At 42.4% G+C, this 11,720-nt stretch overlaps 1 long non-coding RNA gene across 1 annotated transcript; it reads left to right on the top strand.

The window, feature by feature from the left end:
• The first annotated feature begins 318 nt into the window (after window positions 1–318).
• On the top strand, window positions 319–7,297 carry LOC132344096 (uncharacterized). The gene is made up of 3 exons (XR_009493212.1): window positions 319–768; window positions 883–953; window positions 6,022–7,297. It is a non-coding gene; the product is annotated as an uncharacterized lncRNA (long non-coding RNA).
• The last annotated feature ends 4,423 nt before the right edge of the window (window positions 7,298–11,720 follow it).

Raw genomic sequence — 11,720 nt, 5'->3', positions numbered from 1 at the left:
GAAACACTGGTGTCCTGGTGTCCTACTTCAATCATTCATAAGTTCATATGAGAGCACATCTGTGGACATTTTATGCTAGGTGCTTGGAATACAATGAAGAACCATTAAGTTGCTGTCTTGGAGAAGCTTGCATTTTTCTGGAGTAAATTTGAAGCAAAATTATAACTAAAGTAGAATCCAGAACTCCTTTTCTATATTCTTTACAGGGTACCGTGAAAACAGAAAGGAGTCAATAATTGCATTTGGAATTTCCGGGAGCAGGTTCACTCAAAGGATGAAATTTGATCTGGATGTGGGCAGATGAGTGGATTTCCTGCTTTAGACAACTTCAGGAGCTTTGCTGACATTGGAAGAATCATTAAGAGTTGGAGTGACTAGCACTTATCACTTTAGATCATTAGTCATCACTTATATCAGAAAAGATGTACTGAAACCTGTGAAGATAGATACGCTATGGTTATGGTGTCAGACACCACTTGGTAGTGTCAGTTTCCAGAATTTAGAATTTAGGAGATTACAGTGTTCTATTTATAGTTTCCAGGGTCTGCAGCCTGGAAAGGACTCAATAAAGATTTGTTGAGTTGAATGGGTTTCTGAGATTCACAAGCACCACTCTTGGGGCTAACTAGAATTCAGTCTGATAAGAAGTGCTGTGCCATTAGTTACATCTTCTGATGGAACAGAATTGATTTAGAAAAAGAAAAAGAAAAGCAAGGACAACATCACAAACCTCCCAGTAGCATTTGTTCTTTTAGTGGCTCTCAGGAGGTAAGAGCCTCCGCTAACTCTATCCCTCACTCCTGTGCCAGGCATTAGAGAGAGATGTTTACCAATGATTTACATTCTCTCCACCCACCCCTTCCCATTGTCCCCAACCTGCAGGCCATGGGCTGGTTCCTCCCGTCAGATCGGTGGCAGTATTAGATGAGATGAGATCGGAAGTAACGTGCACAGTACGTATAATGCGCTTGAATCACCCTGAACCACCGCCCATCCCAGCCCATGGAAAACCGTCCTCCACGACACTGGTCCTTGGTGCCAAACAGGTTGGGGACTGCTGATAGAAAGCTGTCAGGAAAGGCCTCCCAGTCAGGGACTGCCTGTCGCAGCCCCTTTACTTCCAGATGGAGCCACGTGGCCAGTTCTTCCCAGTGAATGAGCGGGGTTGGTGTGTGTCACCGCGGGCCCTCCTGGCCCTCACGTACACAGCAGTCCAGCTGCCGACTGCCAGCAACTGCATTTCTGTCCTGGAGACGGTCGTCCAGGGCTTGCTTTGCCCACTCACATAAGCAGGTTAGAAGTTGGAAACTCTCTTCTTCATCCTTCAAGTGAGAAAACTCTGAGCCCATGATTTACAGTGTATCCCAGAATTTCCCAAACAGGATCAACCTCTGGTTGCCTGCAGTGGTGCCTTGCTTGATAATATACCCTTATTTGTTGATTTCCCCTCCCTGCTCACTCCCTACACTGCCCTACCAGTGTTGAGACATGTCTCAGAGTAGGACTCTGGAAAATGCAAAGTGAGATTATATATTTTCTCCTAGATCTCATATTTTTTCTCTCGTTTCACTCTTTTGACTTATTGGAGTACAATCTAGTAGTTTTCTAGAAAGGATCCACAGAAGGAACAGTTATTTCTTTTGATCCCATATGTCAAAAAAGAGCCTTCACACTAGATTTATAATTTAGCTATCTGCATTAAGTGATAAATATTATATTATATACAATAATTAGGTAAAATTATAGTAATTTTCAAAATTATTTCCCTTCAATTTTGGGATATATTGCACCACTGGGTTTCAGTTTCCTGTGTTGCTCTTGAGAAGGTCAATATTATTATAATCATACCGCCTCTTCTGTTTGTAATATATTCTCTTTCTGGAAGATTTCAGAATCTTCTCTTTATGCGTATTTTCTGCAATTAAATGATTATGCGCCTTGGTATTGTTTGTATGATTCTTCATTTATCTGGACTCTCAAGGAATTCTTACAAAGTGGAAATTCCTGTCCTTCAGATCTGCAAATATGCCTTCTATTTTTTCTGTATAATTTCCTCCCCTTTGTTTTCATCTTCTCTTTTCCTGAAACTCTTATTATTTAGATGTTTGACCTCCTGAATAGTTCTCAAATTTCCTTTATTAAAAATTCTTTTTTTTATCATTTTTTCATTAAGTTTTATGGAACAATGCCTCAACTCTATTTCTCAATCTTCCTATTTTTTTAATTTTAGATGTGATATCATATGTTTGATGTCAAAATGCCATTATAAGCAGAAGTCCTACAACTATATCTACATATGTATGGCTTTTACAAGAGGGTTACTAAGGGGGAAAGGACAAAAATACGGTTTCATGTGCAGCCTCCTGTGGACACAGATCCAGAGGTCACTGCTGCTTGCCTTGCTCAGCTTGTTCCTAGCCTAAAAAAATTGGAACTGTCAGTAATAATAGTGATATTTGCCAGTTTAGTTAGGAAGATGGAAATGACTCTAGTTATTTCAAACAGAATTTAACCAAGGGATTTGTTTATAAAAGTGTTGGAAAGACCAGGGAATCAAGCAGAAAGAGGCTGAAGTGATACTCAGAGACAACTGAGAGGAGCTGAGGTCTAGATTAGTGCCCCCCTAGAGCTGCAGGGTAAGAAGGAACAGCGGTGTTGTGTGGAGTCCACGTGGGCTGTGCTGCTGAGGTGCTGGGGTGTCTCTGGGAACACGGCTGATATCAAACCACCACTACGTTGCTCCGTGGGAAGCCGAGCGCCTACACTCCTGCAGAGTCTGCAGTCTTGGGCTCCCTTGGAGCCCAGTCTTGCTGAAGCTGCTGGAACTGCAGCTGTGCTTCTAGAGCCCATAATTCGTTTGTGCTGCCACAGCTGGCATAACCAGACCACTCGTGCAGAACCCGGCAGTCCCTACACCTGCTTGCCTCTGTCCCCGCTGCTGCAGTCAGAGTCCAGGAGCCCACGTTTCTGAGGCCTTTGGGATTCTGCCCCCACCACTTCCAGAGACAGAAGCAGAGGAAGGAAAATGTATCATCTTTTCCACTGCCTTTGACTCCACCAGGACCTCCCAGTGGTTAACAGGGGCTAATCAGAGACTATGTGGCAAGGGAGTCCAGGTCACATGGCTTTGAGGCAGGAAAGTCGGAGATGGAGCTGAGAGTCTAAGAGCAAATAACCAATATCTACACTTCTTATGTACTAAGTAGGACCAGGATTATATCCACATCATCTCATTTAATCCTCCCAACGACCATTAAAAGCTTACATTTGAGAACTTCCTTGGTGGTTCAGTGGCTGAGACTCTGTGCGCCCAGTGTAGGGGACCCAAGCTTTGTTCCGGTCAGGGAACTAGATCCCACATGCCACAACTAAGACGTTCAGAGGCTGCAACTCAAGATTCCACAACTCAAGATTCCGCATGCCACAATTAAAGACAGAGATTGTGCAACTAAAGAACCCGCATGCTGCAACGAAGATTAAAAATCCTGGTATGTGGTGCAGCCAAATAAATATAAATAAATAAGAAATCCACGAAGCCCAGAGAGTTCCAAACAGGGTAAACCCAAGGTGAGACACACCAAGACATATATTAATCAAACCAACGAAAATTAAACACAGAGAGCAAATATTAAAAGCAGCAAGGGAAAAGCAGAAAATAACATACAAGGGGATCCTCATAAGGATAACAGCTGATCTTTCAACAGAAACTCTGCAGGCCAGAAGGGAATGGCAGGATATACTTAAAGTGATGAAAGAGAGAAATCTACAACCCAGATTACTATACCCAGCAAGGATCTCATTCAGATTTGAAGCAGAAATCAAAAGCTTTAAAGACAAGCAAAAGCTGAGAGAATTCAGCACCACCAAAGCGGCTCTTCAACAAATGCTAAAAGATCTTCTCTAGACAGAAAACACAGAAAACATTTATAAAAATGAACCCAAAACAGTAAAGTAAATGGTGATGGGATCACATTAAACAATAATTACCTTAAATGTAAATGGGTTAAATGCTCAAACCAAAAGACAAAGACTGGCTGAGTGGATACAAAAATAAGACCCCTATATATATTGTCTACAAGAGACCCACCTCAAACCTAGGGACATGTACAGACTAAAGTGAGGGGCTGGAAAAAGATATTTCGTGCAAATAGAGACCAAAAGTAGCAATACTCATATCAGATAAAATAGACTTTAAAATAAAGACTGTTATAAGAGACAAAGAAGCACACTACATAATGATCAAGGGGTTGATCCAAGATGATGTAACAATTATAAATATGTATGCACCCAACATAGGAGCACCGCAATACATAAGGCAAATGCTAACAAGTATTAAAAAGGAAATTGACAGTAACACAATAATAGTGGGGAACTTTAATAGCCCACTCGTACCAATGGGCAGATCATCCAGACAGAAAATTCACAAGGAAACACATCTTTAAATGATACATTGAACCAGTTAAACCTAATTGATATCTGCAGGGCTTGCTCGCTCGATCGCTAAGTCGCTTCAGTCGTGTCTGACTCTGTGCGACCCCATGGATGGCAGCCCACCAGACTCCCCCGTCCCTGGGATTCTCCAGGCATTCACCCCAATACAATGGACTTCACCTTTTTCTCAAGTACACATGGAACATTCTCCAGGACAGATTACATCCTGGGCCACAAATCTAGCGGTGGTAAATTTTAAAAAATTGAAATCTTTTCAAGCGTCTTTTCTGACCATGATACTGTAAGATTAGATATCAGCTACAGGAAAAAAAAAAAAAAAAAAGGAAACTACAAAAAACACAAACATATGGAGGCTAAACAACTTGCTTCTAAATAATCAACAGATTGCTGAATAAATCAAAAAGGAAATAAAAATATACGCCTAAACAACTGATAATGAAAACAAGACAAACCCAAACCTATGGGATTCAGTAAAAGCAGTGCTAAGAGGGAAGTTCATGGCAATACGTCTTTTAAAGTAGCTACAATTGTTCCCCACGTTGTAGAGATGAGGAAACTGACCCAGAGGTGTTGAGCTAAGAGTACGTAGCTGGGAAGATGGCAGACTCAGGATGCCAGCTCAGGTCAGTCTTGTACCAAGCCGTGAACACATCCTCGTTTTGCTTCCTCCAGATGGTCAGTGAGCTACCCTTCAAGTCTCCTGGCTGCCCTGGCACCACTGTCATCCTCTGTATTGGTGGTCGTGGCTGGTCTTCTCCCCTTCAGACCAAGAAAAGCCCCTTCTGCTTTTTTTTGTTTGTTTGTTTATATGATCACACTTTATTTCTTTTTTTTTCTAATTTTATTTTTAAACTTTACATAATTGTATTAGTTTTGCCAAATATCAAAATGAATCCATCACAGGTATACATGTGTTCCCCATCCCGAACCCTCCTCCCTCCTTCCTCCCCATACCATCCCTCTGGGCCGTCCCAGTGCACCAGCCCCAAGCATCCAGCATCGTGCATCGAACCTGGACTGGCAACTTGTTTCCTACATGATATTTTACATGTTTCAATGCCATTCTCCCAAATCTTCCCACCCTCTCCCTCTCCCACAGAGTCCATAAGACTGTTCTATACATCAGTGTCTCTTTTGCTGTCTCGTACACCGGGTTATTGTTATGAACAGCGTTTCACAGAGTAAAGCTTTATCCTAGGTGACCCAGCGACGTTGTTGACCCTGGCCACTCAAAGTGGAGCCTTTGTGGTGGCAGCACCGTCATTATCTGGGAGAAGTGAAAGTGCTGAGTCTCAGGCCCACCTACCCACCCTGGACTATGGGATCAGAATCTGCATTTTCATAAGAGTGCAGTTGGTTCCCTAGAGCTTGAGAAAGGATGCTTTATGCCTCATCCCTCTCCCGCTCAGAGCACATGCCTATATTCTGGGAGGGGAGGAGAGCTGAAGGGGTGGGTGTTACAGTATCACATGCCCATGAAATCATTGCTCCCTTGTTAACTGTTTCTTGGCCTTTTGATTGAGCCATTCTACCAAAGTTTTTCTTCATTTTGCTTTTTTTTTTTTTCAGGTTCCACAGTGTCTCTGTTATTGGCCTGGCATGTTTATGGAATCCCATTCCACACGGTCTGACACCAAGTGTACACCAGTCCAAGGTTTCTTTTATTTATCGCTGAACCTCATATAGACCTACCAGGTATCTTCAGATATGATTCAATGCTTCTGGACATGCCATGATAGAAAAGATTCCCACCCTTCCACATTCTAAGATAGCAGGAAGCTTGTTTTCCCATGATCATATCAGAGCACATGCTAATTCCCACTCTAATTGCACTATTCATTCCCTGTAGATGGGAAGCAGATGGCTGTGTACCAGCAAGCAGAGAGAAATTCGAGAATACACCCTTGATGCTTGCCTTCACTCCTGTTTCTTGTTCTCTTGTTTGCTCCCCGTGTTGTGCCGGTCCCCCATCAGCCCTGCTTGCCCCTGCACCACGGGTGACAGAATTAATATATTATACTTGTGTGATTACCTTCACTCCATTTCTGGGAGCAACTGCCAAAATCCAGACATCTAAAGAGCATGGTATGAATAGACTTTTCAGGGAAACCGTAGTCGTATTTTCAAGCAATACGTCAACGTTTATTCTGCTTCTTGAACAGCTTCTTAATTCTCATTGGAGTTTGTTAGTCACCCTTGTTCTCAGTTGATTAACTTTGTTTCTAGTTGCCTCCAAGATTATATTGATAGATATTCCTCTTTACAATTTAAAAGGAACATTTTTGTAGCTGACAGAGTAAGACAAATGGAAAAAGTGAATGCCCCACACTGTATAGATCTGATTCATCTTCCTCCCATCTTCTTATTTATTTTTGCCGTGATTGGGAACCAAATGAACAGAGTGACATTGGGTTTTAGTAAGATAACTCCATTATTTTTGATTTATGGTTTCATATGTTTGAAAGCCAATACAAGTAAAGATAAAAGTTAGCTGGTGTCATTTGAACAGTCACTCTATTTTATGAGTTAATTATGTTAGGGTACGTTATGACTGGCACAAATTAAAACAATATGGAGGGAAAGGTATTTATTGTAAAAGTCTATTCTGGTTACATTGAACTGGTTCTCTTTAGGTATGGACACTTTCAAGGAGTAGGAAATTTGTACGACATGTAATATGAGAGCAACGGGTGTGTTGAGCAATTTTTATTTCATTTGCACAGTATAGGGTATGTTTATTCTGTGCCGTTACTGGATCATACATAATCTTTGTAAGGTTGCAGGGAAGAGAAAAAAAAATAAGCTTTTGTGGAATAATAAAAGAAAAAACCCTTTATTTTGGCTGTTCTTTCTGGTCTTACAGTCAATTTGAATCACATTCTCCAACATTAGCTGCAGAATGGGCCATGTGGGGAACCAGGCCATGGGCTTAGCTGCTCTACCTGCATGACCCCACTTTGTTCTCGCACGTGGACACCCACTGCACAGATGTGAATGAGTGGATTCACCAACAAACACCGCAAACACCCCCGAAGGTTGGAGCTTGTAGACACAGGTCTGGTGCCCACATAAGCAGGGCTGCTGTCTCTGCTTGACCCAAGTTACTGGCCACGGCGGCTTTGCTTGGAGAGCCCAGATGTGTCATTGTGAGCAGGAGGCACTTACGCCTTTACAGATTCTTTTCCGTCCAGGGATCAAGGAATCCCTTTCCCTCTGAAGTAGAAGAATTTAAATAATGTTTTCGTAAGTTGCTTCTTGGGCGTTGCATATGTCACACAACGTAACTTTCAGAAGGCAGTGTTTTATTCAATGCCCGCAGCGTGGTTGGCTCCTAAGGTCCCGCATAAATATCTGTGGAAGAAGTGCATGCAAAGGGAGCAATGGTTGTATTTAACACTGTTGGGAAAAGGGAGGGTCGGAATGTATGCGGTAACAGCAGTAAATTGGAGAGTCTAAGTTCTGCCTTTTTAGGATCCTTGACGAGGAGCGTTTACCACTGCCTGCCTCCTAGATGTGTAGAGAGGGTGATTTAGGTGGTGCGTTAAGTGCTGCAGAGCTAGGAGATGAGCTACTCAGGCCAGTTCTGCTGCTGCTGCTGCTAAGTCGCTTCAGTCGTGTCTGACTCTGTGCGACCCCAGAGACAGCAGCCCACCAGGCTCCCCAGTCCCTGGGATTCTCCAGGCAAGAACACTGGAGTGGGTTTCCATTTCCTTCTCCAATACATGAAAGTGAAAAGTGAAAGTCAAGTCACTCAGACGTGTCCGACCCTCAGTGACCCCACGGACTGCAGCCTTCCAGGCTCCTCCATCCATGGGCTTTTCCAGGCAAGAGTACTGGAGTGGGGTGCCATTGCCTTCTCCGCCAGTTCTGCTTACTTAGTGCTAATTGTGTTAGCTAAGAGAGGGAAGAAATACCGGACCCTCTCAATGCCCTTTTTTACCTTTTTATGTTGTATTGGAGTGGAGCTGACTAACAATGTTGTGATGATCTCAGGTGGACAGCAAAGGGACTCAGCCACACATACATGTACCCATCCTCCCCCCAAAGTCCCCTCCCATCCAGGCTGCCTGGTAACGTAGAGCAGAGCTCCGCGTACCACACAGTGGGTGCTTTAAATACAGCAGTGTGCGCATCAGGGCCCTTTATAGTCACACTAGGCCTCTGGCAGCTGTGGCTCTATATTCTCTTTCTCCACTGCTTCACTCTTTCCTCAGTCCTCTCAGAGTAAGATGGAGAACAGTGCTGTCCCGGTTAGCTTGCGTGTGGTGGGAAACTGCAGAAGAAGGCAAAGATGGTGAGTCCTGGGCTGCATCAAACAGGATTTCCCCAATGCAACTCCGGACAGAATAGGACCTGGAAATACGATGTGTTTGTATGCTGAGCAAAAATAAAATAGAAGAATGAACTGAAGATCAATATCTGGGAGGTCTCAAGAGGTAATGACCAGAAATGGTTCAAAGACAGTGGTCTGAAGTCAGGTTTTCAATAGAGAGTGATGGCTGATATTTAGGGACAAGCATGAGAGTTTCAAGTTCCACCTGTGGGTGGACACTATTAACTGCTCACACACTTGCAGTTGGGGTCTTTGTCCTATCAATGCAAAGTCTTCTCCCATGGGTTTCCAATGACATTCCCAATGCAATGATGTTTCTCTCTCTTTTATTTTATACTGGAAAGTAGTTGATTAACAATGGACTTTCTAATGAATCACTCTTTACCTTGGAGTCCAAGAACTAATTTTTAAGCAAAAAAAAAAAAAGTTGGGTGTCACCTCGTTTCAGGCACACAGCAAAGTGACTCAGTTATACATATACATGTACCAATTCTTTTTCAAATTCTTTTCCCATTTAGATCGTTACATAATATTCCGGAGAGTTCCCTGTGTTATACAGTAGGTCCTTATTCATTATCTATTTTAAATATAGTAATGTATATATGACATGTTCTCTTTTGCTCCAGTCCCTTAATTAAAAAAAACCTTTATAATATTTTCTCCTCAGTGCTTCTCGTCAATGCATAAAAATCCTATCTAAGGTGACACCCAACTTTTTTTTTTTTTGCCTAAAAATTAGTTCTTGGACTCCAAGGTAAAGAGTGATTCATTAGAAAGTCCGTTTTCTTCCTATCCCTTTATATTAAAGTTATAGGAAAGGTATAAAACTGAGATAAACTCACAAGAGCACAGAGGATAGGAGGAATGCCATCGTAGATAAAAGGCTTGTATATTTCTGTAGTTCAAAGATGCTGGAGTGGGACTTCCCCAGTGGTTCAGCAGCTCCCAATATAGGCTTCCTGGCTCCCAAGGCAGGAGTCCCAAGTTTGATCCTTAGTCAAACTAGATCCCACACCCTGCAACGATGATCGAAGAACTCGCCTGCTGCAACTGAGACCCGGAGCAGCCAAATAAATAAAGGTTAAAAGGAGAGGGAGGGAATGAAGCCCACACGTCCAGACTCACCATAAGCAAACTCAAGGGTGACGGCACATGGACGTGAGCAGAGGAAACCTCGGCCTCGCGTATACACCAGGGTGCTCCAAAGAGGTACGGAATCCTACAGCAGACTCGCTAAATACAGCACTGGCCTGTGGAGTGGGCACCGGTCATAGGTGAGGTGTCTCCTCACCTGTTCTCTGAGAAGCCTGCCATTGACAAGCCCTGCTCTGGTCCACACAGCGGCCAACCAGTCTTCCATCCAAGACTGGATACCCCAGGCCACAGAAAATGTGAGGAAAGCCTGCACTGTGCAAGAGAAAAGACCAGAATAAAGAGACTGGCAACCTGACCACAGAAAGCAATTTTATAATTCCGTTCATATTCTCCAAGAAGATTTAAGAAAGTAGTGCATCTGTAGAACAAGAATACCATTATCTTTAAAAGTGAAGAGAGGGCTTAGAGAAAATAAAACAAAGATTCAAGAAATTCTTTTAAAAGTTAAAATTCAGTAGAGGTTTTGAATAATAATAATTTATAATATCCCCAAACATAGTTATCCATATAAAATGGAATTTTGACTTGCTACCATTATATGATAATAAATAACATATGAGTTAATTTAAAAGTAAAATAAGAAATACTTCAATTCTTTAAAGACAATTTAGGAGAAAATCTTTGTGACTTGGAGAAGAGGCAGATTTCTTAAATTAGAAGCCCCTATTCTCAGTATTTCTATGTCAAAGTAAACACAATGAACAGTTTACCTGTGTTTCTAGATTTTCATATTCATGCAATGTATTTGTATATAAACATATTTGCACCCACACTCTCCTCATATATATATATATATATATATATATATATATCTCTCTCTCTCTCTTTCTCTTTATTCAAACTATAGCACACTAGGTGTGTGTTGGGAGCCTTGCTTTTTGTTTTGTTTTACTTAATAACATTATTTGGGATTTTTTCTGTTAATGTGTATTGATGACCTCATTGTTTTCATTGACTAAACAGCATTCCAGCACCTAAGGTGCGGTATTTAGGTAACTATCTCATATGAACTCACATTCATATTGTTTCCCGTTCGTAATGTTACAAACCACTCTTCAATGAGCATCTTCATAAATGCTCAGTGGCCAGTTTTTAAAAGTATATTCCCAGCTGTAGAATTGCTTTCTTACATCACTCTAAAATATCATATTCATCACACTATATTCCTGCTCCAGAATTTCAGAGGCCCTGGAACATCCAGAATAAGACATTTAAACTCTAAAGCCTGGCCGGCCACACACTGCCTCTGTTTTCCTTACTACGTGTGCTCCCCTTTATGAGACACCCATGCACACGGGATCAGGCGTCTCTTGAACTCTCACCTGGTCACATCTCTGTCCCTAGGTCCCCTCCGAAAGTGAAAGTTGCTCAGTCGTGGCCGACCCTTTTCGACCCCATGGACTGTAGCCCACCAGGCTCCTCCATCCATGCAATTCTCCAGTCAAGAGTACAGGAGTGGGTAGGTGTTCCCTTCTCCAGGGGATCTTCCCAACCCAGGGATTGAACCCAGGTGTCCCACTTTGCAGGAAGATTCTTTACTATTTGAGCCACCAGGGAAGCCCTGGTCCCATCTAGGCCTTTGTGACTTTTTAGTCAATCCATTGCTTCTGAGCAGTAGAATGCTGGGAACTTGAAGTCACATAGACCAGACTTGATCCTGATTACCGTCCCAGTCTCTGGACCCTGGACAAGTTATTTAACTTGGCTGGACCTCAAATCCCTCATCTATAAATGAAGATAATAATGTTTCATAACACTGAATGAGATCATGCTTATAAAG

The sequence above is a fragment of the Bos taurus genome, chromosome 27 (genome assembly GCF_002263795.3).
Source record: "Bos taurus isolate L1 Dominette 01449 registration number 42190680 breed Hereford chromosome 27, ARS-UCD2.0, whole genome shotgun sequence".
Classification (NCBI taxonomy): Eukaryota; Metazoa; Chordata; class Mammalia; order Artiodactyla; family Bovidae; genus Bos; species Bos taurus.
Note: the sequence above shows the minus strand (reverse complement) of the source record. Positions and strands in the feature narration are given on the sequence as shown.